Below are 12607 nucleotides of genomic sequence, written 5' to 3'. Positions count from 1 at the left end.
TGATTCATGATTCAGAAATAGAGCTGGGCGATATGGCCAAAAATATCATAATTTGTTTGTTCACAATTAAACTCCACAGAGTAAGCTACCTTTTAATTTAGGGCCCAACTTTATATCTAAATATTTACTAAATTTATTTCACTTATTTTTCCCTAAAGCGTGTTTTTTATTAAATTTTTTTGGATTCTATGTTTTATGATTTACAGTTTTTTACAATCACTTTGCTACTATTTTCCGAACCTTGATGTCATTTTTCAAAACTCTAGACACAAATCTCAAAACGGTTATCACTTGTAACACAGGCTGTCTAATGTTCAAAACATTGCATTGTGCATTCACATCTTTAAAGAAATCTTGCACTTGCACAATCATTGGTTCAAAAAACAAATTTACTGTGAAATACCATTGAAACAACTACATCACCCACACACAAGCAACCGATATTTTCACTGTCATTGTTCGTACAATCATTAAATATTGTAGAACAAAATAGGTGATACAGGTTTCATTATGGTACTACATGTACAGTAAATACATCTCTGTAAAAGTACTGCAGTAGTAGAGAGAATACTACAGACACAGTGGAATCATTGAACAAAGTCTGTAATATATTGTTGCAAAACACTACAGTACAATCACAACATAGGTTTATTTGAATCAAAGCAAAAATAATTAGCTATGAAATAGAAAAGAACAGTACTGTAAAACATCAAATGCAGTGTTCCTCAACTTGCTTGCTTGTACTGTAAGAAACAAACATTGTCTACATTGTCATCAACTGTGTTGTGGATTTGGCCACAGGTTCTCATCTACTGTACATCACAATGGATGTTTTCATTAGCCAAACATCTTGGAAAAAACCTTCGGGCATGGCGAATCCAGGCCTGACACTGGTCTGCTGTGATGTCATTGCAGGCGTCATCCATGGCCTGGAGAGGAGTGACTTGTTCATGAGGGTGCCTATCATGAACCTTCCATCTCCATGCGGAGAAAAATTCCTCAATCGGGTTAAGGAAGGGAGAGTATGGGGTTAAATACAGGGTGGTAAATTTTGCATGGGCCTGAAACCATGCTTGCACCACATGAGCATGATGGAACCTGACATTGTCCCACACAATGACAGGTCACACCTTCAGCTCTACAAACCTGATCGAGCTCATCAAGAAAGGTGACAACGAGAGCTGCATTATATGGTCCAATATGAGGTCTGCGTCCCACCACACCATCTTCTGATATAGCCGCACACATGGTAATGTTGGCCTCACGTTGTCCAGGTACTTGGATGGTTGCCCGTTGGCCAATGAAATTCCGACCTCTCCTCCTTGTCTTGGCCAGATTAAAACCTGCCTCATCCAAATATATGAATTTGTGATGGACGTCATCAGCATCCAGCTCCATCACCCTCTAAAAATACATTTTGGAAAGAGATTTAGAGATTACTGTACAATGTAGAATTTTTGGGAATGTTTTTACAACAGCCATCTTGAAACTGAACTTACCTAAACATACTCAGTCCTCATTTGCTTCACTCTGTCTGCATTTCTTTCGAAAGGCACACGGTATAGTTGTTTTATAGATACCTGGTGCCTTTTCAGTATGCGTGCAATAGTCGGCAAACTTATGGATCCCACATTGTTGAACATGTCTTCATTGTCCAAGATATGCTGGCGAATTTCTGTAAGGCGAATATCATTTCTGGCCCGAACCAAATCGACCACAGCCTGCTCTTGTTGGTCAGTTAGAATTTTGCCTCTGCCTCCACTATTTGGCCTGGTCACAATCCTACAGGGAACATTAGAGTAAGAAGACACTTGGTCACATCACCTATTCTGTGATACACATTGGTATGCAGTCATTTGACAATTGAGAGTAGTATAATGTTTAGTGCATGCTGATAACTTACCGGTTCTCATTGCGGAAAGTTCTGATTATTGAAGCCATGGTTGACCTTCTGAGGTTTGGTTGTATCATTGTAGCCGCCTCAGTCATTGTCATGGCATGATTTATGACATGGTCTACAACTATTGCCCGAATTTCATTGGACACTCTATGCTGTTGTTGCTGCTGTCTTGGTCCGTGGCCTTGTCCTCTACCACGTTCCCCCACACCTCTCAAACGAGGCCCACGACCACCTCTCAGAAGGGGTGCCTGTCCCCTGCCATTCCTTTGACCAACACATCTTCCTCGTCTTCCTCCCACCACTGCTTGACCTCCATTGTGACCACATCTATACAGTGTAGTACTGTCAATACTGTAAATAGTCTGAAAAGGTGGTACAGTATTTTGGACCATAGACACAGTGTCTGATGAAGCATTATGATAAAATATTAGGCTACATCCATGGATATTGTAGTCTATTTGGTTCATGCTCCACACTAATTGGTGACAATGAATCTCATTATCTTGAAACTTTCATGATTTAACATGGAAGATTGTTTGTTTGTTTCCATACAACTATGCATTAAGAGTAATGCAACAGTTACTTATCATTTTGAGCAGTTGTATCAATTGATAGTTAGATCATTGTAAGGAAATGAATAGACACTCATTTGAAATGTAATGTGTGAATTGCCTTTTGAAATAGTAGTACTTTGATGTTAAGTTGTGTCATATTGAACAGGTGATTTTTGTTGAATGAACAAATGATCTAAGTGTGGCAGTTCGCTCTCTTAAGCGCAACACAATACCAATTATGGCACAAAATAGACTACGCCACCCCGGAAAATGGGCCGGGGACCCGCTTGTACATCAAGTGTAAAGCACACAGATACGTGGTGACTGGGTCAGATAACAGACAACAAGGAAACGTTTCGAATCGTTTATTAAATACAAATAAGAAACACAATACCAAAAGGCATAATACAAACATACATTAGAATAAATATATCAACCATAGCACTTATCCATTTCAGAATTGGGGGTTCGGTTCGTCTGCCCGGTAAACACTGCAACAATTAGTACTCTCACCACACAGCACCCCAATCACCCTCTGTGAACACTGCAAGCGATAAGCACACCACCACCACACCAGAAGACGTGGGCGTGGAGCTGGCACCCCAACTCTGAATAAAAGGAAGAAAGGACAAATTGAGACATAAGCAACCATACACACACACGCACACAGCACTTTCCACGTAATAGTCTTTTGGTTTGTGGACAGATGGAATCAGTTGTTTACACATAAAAGTAACCACTCACTGGCCAGCGCTCATTAATAGCTTTCCAACACTGCGTTGCCTGATGATTACAGTATTTTAAAAGTATACCCTTCTCCGGTCGGATTTAGAAATACATGTAAGACATTCAAAAACAGACAATAACAATTTTACAAACGTAAATACTTTCAATGACAATGTTTCAACTAAACAATTCAAGTAGAAATGACAACTCAGTTATTCACCGCTGTACCCCAGCCCGAAAATCAGCACTGAATTTGCTAGATTTGGGATGCGTCACTACGGCCGAAAATGCGCTATTGTTCCGGCCGTCTCAAGACGGATGAGAGATAAGAGAAGGTAGCCTATTAGTCAGATGATCACAACAAATACGCGGTTCCAGTAATAGTCACTGAGAAATGGTCGAGGAGTTTCTGGCAAGGGGAGACACAATCCAATCGGTCGTCACTAAGCCCAGCTACCCCCACCAAGCCTGCTGCAGCACCTTCCTCGTATCACTATCAAAAATAACGCACAACGTTTGTAAATTTGAGTTTATGATCTCATTAACCGGACATTCAAATAGGTATGACTTACCGCTTGTTGGTGACTCGCACCACCCAGTGTACTCCGCAGAGTGCAAATTACTGGCTCGCCATGATGGGCGTTAAGCGACGCGTCTGATACTCCACAGTCGCACTGTAAATTAAATGGATCTTAACTTATCCTTCCCAACGCACATTAAAAATTAAGCAGCTACCAGTAATTCTTACCTCCCAATCCTAAACACTGCGCGCCCAAATGACGTCACGTCCAGAACCCAGAATGACGCGCTCCCTTAGACGCCATTCTCATCCCTTTTATATCCGCCACGCATACTGAACCCGCCCCTAATCCTTATCATGGTGGATCGCATCACCACAATCCACCCCCCCATTGGTCATCGTAGTCCCGACGATGAACAAACCTCAGGAATCATCCTAGAGACTAAAAGGGGAGACGATTCATCACTGCAAATTACGACAGCGGATAACATAGCACCTCTTCCCACATCCGCCACTGCCTTTGGCAAGCGATGGATACTTAAAACAAACTGACCAGCTATTGCCTTAACCTTTAAAAAGACAACCCCTGAAGGGAAACTGGCGACATGGATATTAAAAGAATGGAAAGGAAGCGTAAATTTTGCACCACACCGCAAAACACTTATCACAAGTGCTCCTTCATGACGTCTACAATGAGAAACACAGGAGATACTGGCTACAAGCACTCTTGCCATGACGGCTACACACGAAAAACACGAGACACTTGTTACAAGTGCTCTGCCATGACGGCTACACACGAAAAACACGAGACACTTGTTACAAGTGCTCTGCCATGACGGCTACACACGAAAAACACGAGACACTTGTTACAAGTGCTCTGCCATGACGGCTACACGACGAGGAACACGAGACACTTATTACCAGTGCTCTGCCATGACGGCTATACGAGAAACACTGGTTACGAGCATTCTTGCCATGACGGCTATACGACGAGGAACACGAGACACTTATTACCAGTGCTCTGCCATGACGGCTACACACGAAAAACACGAGACACTTATTACAAGTGCTCTGCCATGACGGCTACACGACGAGGAACACGAGACACTTATTACAAGTGCTCTGCCATGACGGCTATACGAGAAACACTGGTTACGAGCATTCTTGCCATGACGGCTATACGACGAGGAACACGAGACACTTATTACCAGTGCTCTGCCATGACGGCTATACGAGAAACACAATAACACTAGTTACAAGCACTCTTGCCATGACGGCTACACGACGAGAAACACGAGACACTTGTTACAAGTGCCCTGCCATGACGGCTACATATGACTAAAAGCAGCCACATAATTCCCGCAATGCTAAAATACTCCTAGTGCAATCCCCCCGTTAAACACGAGGGTGATACCTAATCTCCTCCCGTGCTTCCCCCTCCAACAGTGTTGCAGCAGGCTTTTGCCGAACTAATTGCTTCAATTCCCTACGCAATGCATTATTGAAAACGCATTCAATAGATTGGTCCCTCACCATTACATCTGTATTTGAAATGACATACAGAGACTGTTGTTTAAGTTTATCAAACAGACCCAACAGTGCCAGGGAGAACTCTTGTAATGTTTCCCCCTCCAGTTGATGCCGAAAATAAACAGCCTCTTGCAGTACAGCATAAAATTTGGCGCAACCATATAGCTCACGCAGTACTAAGACAATTCTTTCTGGATCATCTTTATACATACTAGATCGATATTTTATTTCGTCTCGCGCCTCTCCTTCAAGATGATTAAACAGAAAGGAAACCTTTTCAGCTGTCGTCATGTTCCGCATACACGCCAAAGCCTCCTCGACCCATCCCTCAATGGCCATACGGGACCTACCATTAAACTTTGGACAACGGCGTTCTCGCGGAAAGAAAACCAACCGTTCAACGGTACCGATATTAGAGTCAGAAACACTAGGCGTTGCCGGCCGTGACGCACTACTAGAGGCCGCGCCAGGAGAAGGCGGCTCAACCGGCGCCCGTTCCTGTCGCAGTCGCTCACTATCAGCCTTCAATTGGGCCACAAGCTCTCTCATTTCCTGTAATTCAGCTTCCATAATTAAAAGGATACTTACCAAACGAATCTCCACTGAGTTGTCACAACTAAACAAAAGAAATACATAAAGAGAAAAACAATATCACAATGTCTGAATCTAAACCACAGTCACAACACCCTGCCGACTATACGCCAATATGTGGCAGTTCGCTCTCTTAAGCGCAACACAATACCAATTATGGCACAAAATAGACTACGCCACCCCGGAAAATGGGCCGGGGACCCGCTTGTACATCAAGTGTAAAGCACACAGATACGTGGTGACTGGGTCAGATAACAGACAACAAGGAAACGTTTCGAATCGTTTATTAAATACAAATAAGAAACACAATACCAAAAGGCATAATACAAACATACATTAGAATAAATATATCAACCATAGCACTTATCCATTTCAGAATTGGGGGTTCGGTTCGTCTGCCCGGTAAACACTGCAACAATTAGTACTCTCACCACACAGCACCCCAATCACCCTCTGTGAACACTGCAAGCGATAAGCACACCACCACCACACCAGAAGACGTGGGCGTGGAGCTGGCACCCCAACTCTGAATAAAAGGAAGAAAGGACAAATTGAGACATAAGCAACCATACACACACACGCACACAGCACTTTCCACGTAATAGTCTTTTGGTTTGTGGACAGATGGAATCAGTTGTTTACACATAAAGTAACCACTCACTGGCCAGCGCTCATTAATAGCTTTCCAACACTGCGTTGCCTGATGATTACAGTATTTTAAAAGTATACCCTTCTCCGGTCGGATTTAGAAATACATGTAAGACATTCAAAAACAGACAATAACAATTTTACAAACGTAAATACTTTCAATGACAATGTTTCAACTAAACAATTCAAGTAGAAATGACAACTCAGTTATTCGCCGCTGTACCCCAGCCCGAAAATCAGCACTGAATTTGCTAGATTTGGGATGCGTCACTACGGCCGAAAATGCGCTATTGTTCCGGCCGTCTCAAGACGGATGAGAGATAAGAGAAGGTAGCCTATTAGTCAGATGATCACAACAAATACGCGGTTCCAGTAATAGTCACTGAGAAATGGTCGAGGAGTTTCTGGCAAGGGGAGACACAATCCAATCGGTCGTCACTAAGCCCAGCTACCCCCACCAAGCCTGCTGCAGCACCTTCCTCGTATCACTATCAAAAATAACGCACAACGTTTGTAAATTTGAGTTTATGATCTCATTAACCGGACATTCAAATAGGTATGACTTACCGCTTGTTGGTGACTCGCACCACCCAGTGTACTCCGCAGAGTGCAAATGACTGGCTCGCCATGACGGGCGTTAAGCGACGCGTCTGATACTCCGCAGTCGCACTGTAAATTAAATGGATCTTAACTTATCCTTCCCAACGCACATTAAAAATTAAGCAGCTACCAGTAATTCTTACCTCCCAATCCTAAACACTACGCGCCCAAATGACGTCACGTCCAGAACCCAGAATGACGCGCTCCCTTAGACGCCATTCTCATCCCTTTTATATCCGCCACGCATACTGAACCCGCCCCTAATCCTTATCATGGTGGATCGCATCACCACAATCCACCCCCCCATTGGTCATCGTAGTCCCGACGATGAACAAACCTCAGGAATCATCCTAGAGACTAAAAGGGGAGACGATTCATCACTGCAAATTACGACAGCGGATAACATAGCACCTCTTCCCACATCCGCCACTGCCTTTGGCAAGCGATGGATACTTAAAACAAACTGACCAGCTATTGCCTTAACCTTTAAAAAGACAACCCCTGAAGGGAAACTGGCGACATGGATATTAAAAGAATGGAAAGGAAGCGTAAATTTTGCACCACACCGCAAAACACTTATCACAAGTGCTCCTTCATGACGTCTACAATGAGAAACACAGGAGATACTGGCTACAAGCACTCTTGCCATGACGGCTACACACGAAAAATCGCATGCGATTTCGGTATCTGCATCATTTTGGCGTAGTCAGCAGGGTAACCATTTTCTTTTATGTGGTATTAAAGGCTGGAAAGTGGATAGTAGTTTTTTTGTTGTTTTTTGGCAGGGAGGAACAGCGATCAGCTTGTGGGACGACTGCTTCTGCCGACATCGGATTGGTCTGCTGCAGCTATGGCAGAGGAGCTGCAGCAACTACGAGAGCAGTTAGAGCAACTGCGAATTGAAAATGAAAGACTAAGACAGCCTCATCAAGCTGGAGGGGCAGCAAGTGTTGTATCGAGTTCAGCCCTAGAAGGTAATGGACAGCGGCGGGAACCGGCTATATATGTGCCTAGAGAAAGAAAATGTTCGAAATTCTCTGGCAAATTGTCTCCTGGTTCTTTTTCTCTGGAGGATTGGATTGAAGAGGTGGAGAGTTGTATTAGAGGGAGACATATGTCTGAATTAGACAAAGCCATGTTTGTTTATGATCATTTAGAGGGGGAGGCTCGGACTGAAATTAAGTTTAGGCCCGAGGAAGTTAAAGAGAGTTCCACTGAGATATTTGCAGTGTTGCGTGAACTGTATTGTTCTTCTTCTCCCTATGTTATCCTGCAACAGCAGTTTTTTGATAGAAAACAGAAGGAGGGGGAATCTTTACAAGAGTTTTCTCATGCATTGATGGCTCTTATGGATAGGGTACGAAAAGCTAACCCTAATGCGGTGTCTGATTATCAGGTGGTTCTGCGAGATCAATTTTGTGAAAATGTGCAGGACCATACCCTTCGTAGAGAACTAAAGCGGTTGGTGAGGCAGAATTTTTCTTTGACTCTCCTTGACTTGCGCAAGGAGGCAATGCGTTGGGTGGAGGAGGGACAGCCTCAAAGAAATAGGTCAAGTAGAGTAGTTCCTCATTTATTTGAAACTCAAGCGGTTGCTACATGTGAAGAGAATCGAGTTGTTGGTTCTGAATTTGCAGAATTGAAAGATATGGTCCTACGACAACAGGCACAATTGGATTTGATTCTTAAAACTTTGAGTACTCCAGAAGGGACTGCACGTAATGTTAACAGAACTTCTAGAACTAGTAGATTTCGTAGAGCACCTGATGGCCAACCCATATGTATCAAATGTGATCAAGCTGGTCATATAGCAAGATATTGTGTAACAAATATGCAAACTAGGTCTGTCCCTGCTTCAGGTTCTAGTGGGGGGGCAGTTGCTGAGTCTGTCTCGTCGGCGGAAAACTAGAGTCCTCCAGTGTGCAGAGCCACACACTGGAGATGAGGACATTAGGCTCAAGTGATTCTCAAGCTTTTTCTAGTTTGGTAGGGTCTTGTCCAACATTAATTGTTAAGATGGGAACGGTTGATGTGTTGTGCTTACTGGACACAGGGTCTATGGTTACCACTGTAACAGAGAGTTATTTTAACCATTATTTTTCTGATTTGGGGAAAGGGGGTCTCCGTGACTGTGCATGGTTAGCATTGAAAGCTGCAAATGGGATGGATATTCCATGTGTGGGATATGTAGAACTCGATGTCAGTTTATTTGGGGTAACGTTACCCAGGAAAGGGATTTTGATTGTAAAAGATGCCTGTTCCCCTAGTATATATGCTCAGAAGGAGAAGATTCCAGCTGTGTTGGGTATGAATATTATCCGGGAGTGCTATGTTGATTTATTTAATGAACATGGTACTGAGCTTTTTCAGATGCCCCAAATACGAGCAGCTACCCCAGCATGGAAACAGGCACTCCGCTGTTGTCAAAAAATTGAAGCTATCTCAAATTCTTCTGACTTTAAGGTGAGAGTTCAGGGTAAAAACCCTGTCCGTGTTGCTGCAGGTACCATGACCATGGTTCCGGTGACCTGTCCCCAAGTTTCAGGTGCTATGATAGAGTTTCTCTTAGAACCTTTGGGGCCAGAGGAAAATGCCCTTCCAGAGGGTTTGTTGTTGTCTCCCTCTTTGGTATATGCAGAGAGGGGGTTGGTGTATGCACCCATTGTTAATGTAGGTAGTATGGTGGTGTGGGTGGCACCACGTCGTATTATAGGTACCGTCCAAGTGGTGAATGTGGTTACTGCCCCAGGGCCTACATTACAAATATGTCCTGAAAATGTGTATAGTGCTCAGGTGTCTGTTCATGTGGCTGAGCAGTTGTCCAGTGGTGACATTGACCTTCCTTCCTGTAAAGGACTTACTGAACAGGAAGTAGAGCTGGCAAAGCAGCTATTAAATAAATATCAGGTAATTTTTTCCACCACTGAGGGCGATATAGGTTGTACAGCTCGGATTAAACATGAGATTCCGTTGGAGGACGATAAACCAGTTAGACAGCCATATAGACGAATTCCTCCCTCTCAGTATGAGTCCGTAAGGTCTCATATTCAACAGCTTTTGGACAGTAAGGTGATAAGGGAGAGTAGTAGTCCTTACTCGTCCCCGATTGTTCTGGTGCAGAAGCGGGATGGAACAATTAGGATGTGTGTTGACTATCGTCACTTGAATTCGAAAACTAGAAAGGACGCTTATCCACTGCCGAGAATTGAAGAGTCTTTGGATGCTCTGACTGGGGCAAGGTGGTTTTCCACCTTAGATTTAGTAAGTGGGTACAATCAGGTTGAGGTAGCAGAGGCAGACAAGGCAAAGACAGCTTTTTGTACTCCATTTGGGTTGTTCGAATTTAACCGTATGCCCTTTGGGCTGTGTAATGCCCCAGGGACATTCCAAAGACTCATGGAACGGCTGTTTGGGGATAAGCGGTTCTCTTCTTTGCTTTTGTATCTGGATGATATAATTGTATTTTCCTCTTCTGTACAGGAGCATTTGTCACGGCTGGAGGAGGTCTTTAAGCGATTGCAGCAGGAAGGTCTTAAGATTAAATTGAGCAAATGCAGTTTTTTTCAGAAGCAGGTGAAGTATTTGGGGCACCTAGTGTCTGAGCAGGGGGTGTCCACTGACCCTGACAAAGTGGCAGCAGTAAAAGAATGGAGTCGTCCAGTACACTTGGCAGAGCTTCGTTCATTTTTAGGTTTTGCCAGCTATTATCGCCGGTTTATTGATGGATTTGCTAAGCTAGCCAGGCCTCTTCATGAATTGGTAACAAGACTGAGTGGTTCCGCAAGAAAGGGGAAGACCCCAAGGCTGCCGTTAGCTTCTGTGTGGGATGCAGAGTGTGAGAACAGTTTCCAAACATTAAAGACAAAGCTGGTTACTGCACCTGTGCTCGCTTATGCAGATTTCCGTAAGCCGTTTTTTCTGGAGATAGACGCAAGCCATCAAGGTTTGGGGGCAGTTTTATCCCAGGAGCAGGGTGGTAAGCTTCGTCCCATTGCCTATGCCAGTAGGGGTCTGCGGAGGACAGAGCGGAATATGGAGAACTATAGCTCCATGAAACTGGAGTGTCTGGCCCTAAAATGGGCTGTATGTGATAAGTTTAGAGAGTATTTGTTGGGGAATGACTTTGTTATTTATACTGACAATAATCCTCTCTGTCACCTGCAGACCTCAAAGTTGGGTGCTCTGGAACAGCGATGGTTATCACAGTTGGCATCTTTCAATTTTGTGATTAAGTACCGCCCGGGAAGGGTGAATCGAAATGCTGATGCACTGTCTCGGCAGGCCATGAACAATGTTTTTCCAGGAACAGAACTTCCCCAAGTGTTACAGCAGAAGGTAAGGGGAAGCTCTCCAGAGCGGGTAGTTGTGAGTGCCAGTGAAGTTGCTGCATTGCCTGGATGTTCCCAGCTAGATCTTTCTCATTTGCAGAAGGCAGACCCAGTCATTGGACCTATTGTCAAGGCCTGGGAGGCAGGGAGTGTCTTGCGTTCTTCAGAGTTGACCGGTAGGGATCGAGCTGTAAAGGAGCTGGCTAGGCAGTGGGACCGATTGTGTGAGAAGGATGGGTGCCTCTATCGCTTAGCATACACACCTGATGGTCATCGAGAGATACATCAGTTATTGTTACCTCAAAAACTTCAAAGGGAGGTGTTTTGTAGTTTGCATGACAGTCATGGGCATCAAGGAAAGGACCGAACGGTGGAATTAGTGAAGCGTCGTTGTTATTGGCCAGGGATGGTGAGAGATGTGGAACAGTGGTGTCGAGAGTGTCAGCGGTGCATTCTAGCTAAAGCGGTTCAACCAAAGGTGAGGTCGTTTATGGGAACACTACAAGCATCCCGGCCTCATGAAATTTTGGCTGTTGATTTTACCGTGTTGGAACCTGCAAGTGATGGGAGGGAGAATGTGTTGGTGCTCACTGATGTTTTTTCTAAGTTCACTCAGGCCATCCCTACTCGGGATCAGCGGGCGAGTACTGTAGCGGAGGTGTTGGTCCGGCATTGGTTCCATTTGTTTGGGGTCCCATGTCGTCTGCATTCAGACCAAGGACGAAATTTTGAAAGTAACCTTATTAGCCAGTTATGTAAGGTTTATGGTGTACAGAAGAGTCGCACTACCCCGTACCATCCACAGGGTAATGGGCAGTGCGAACGGTTTAATCGTACTCTCCATGACTTATTGCGGACTTTGACCCCAGAGAAAAAGAGGCGGTGGCCTCAACATCTGCCACAGCTTGTTTATGCTTACAACACCACAGTGCATTATTCCACAGGTATGAGCCCGTATTTTTTGATGTTTGGATGTGAACCCAAATTACCAGTTGATTTCTTGTTAAATAATCAGTGGGAAGAGACTGCAGAGACACCTGATCAGTGGATTGTGGAACATCAAGGTAGGCTTCAGGCAGCATATGGGGAGGTACAGGAGAGGCTGAGAGAAAAGGTTGCCCGTCGTAACAGACGTGATGAGGGTAGAGTAAATGATACGCGTTTTGGAGAAGGCGAGTTGGTCTATCTCAAAAGCCATCATCGTGGACGA

General features: G+C 44.2%; 1 protein-coding gene across 1 annotated transcript in view; it reads right to left on the bottom strand.

The window, feature by feature from the left end:
* Positions 1–12607, bottom strand: part of LOC309501909 (NACHT, LRR and PYD domains-containing protein 3-like) — a gene marked incomplete at its 3' end in the record, with an annotated part of 371524 nt that overhangs the window by 79983 nt on the left and 278934 nt on the right. The window lies entirely within an intron of this gene.

This window comes from Leuciscus leuciscus (genome assembly GCF_965113295.1).
Source record: "Leuciscus leuciscus genome assembly, chromosome: 6".
NCBI lineage: Eukaryota > Metazoa > Chordata > Actinopteri > Cypriniformes > Leuciscidae > Leuciscus > Leuciscus leuciscus.
The sequence above is the reverse complement of the archived record's forward strand: the minus strand, read 5'-3'. Positions and strand labels throughout refer to the sequence as shown.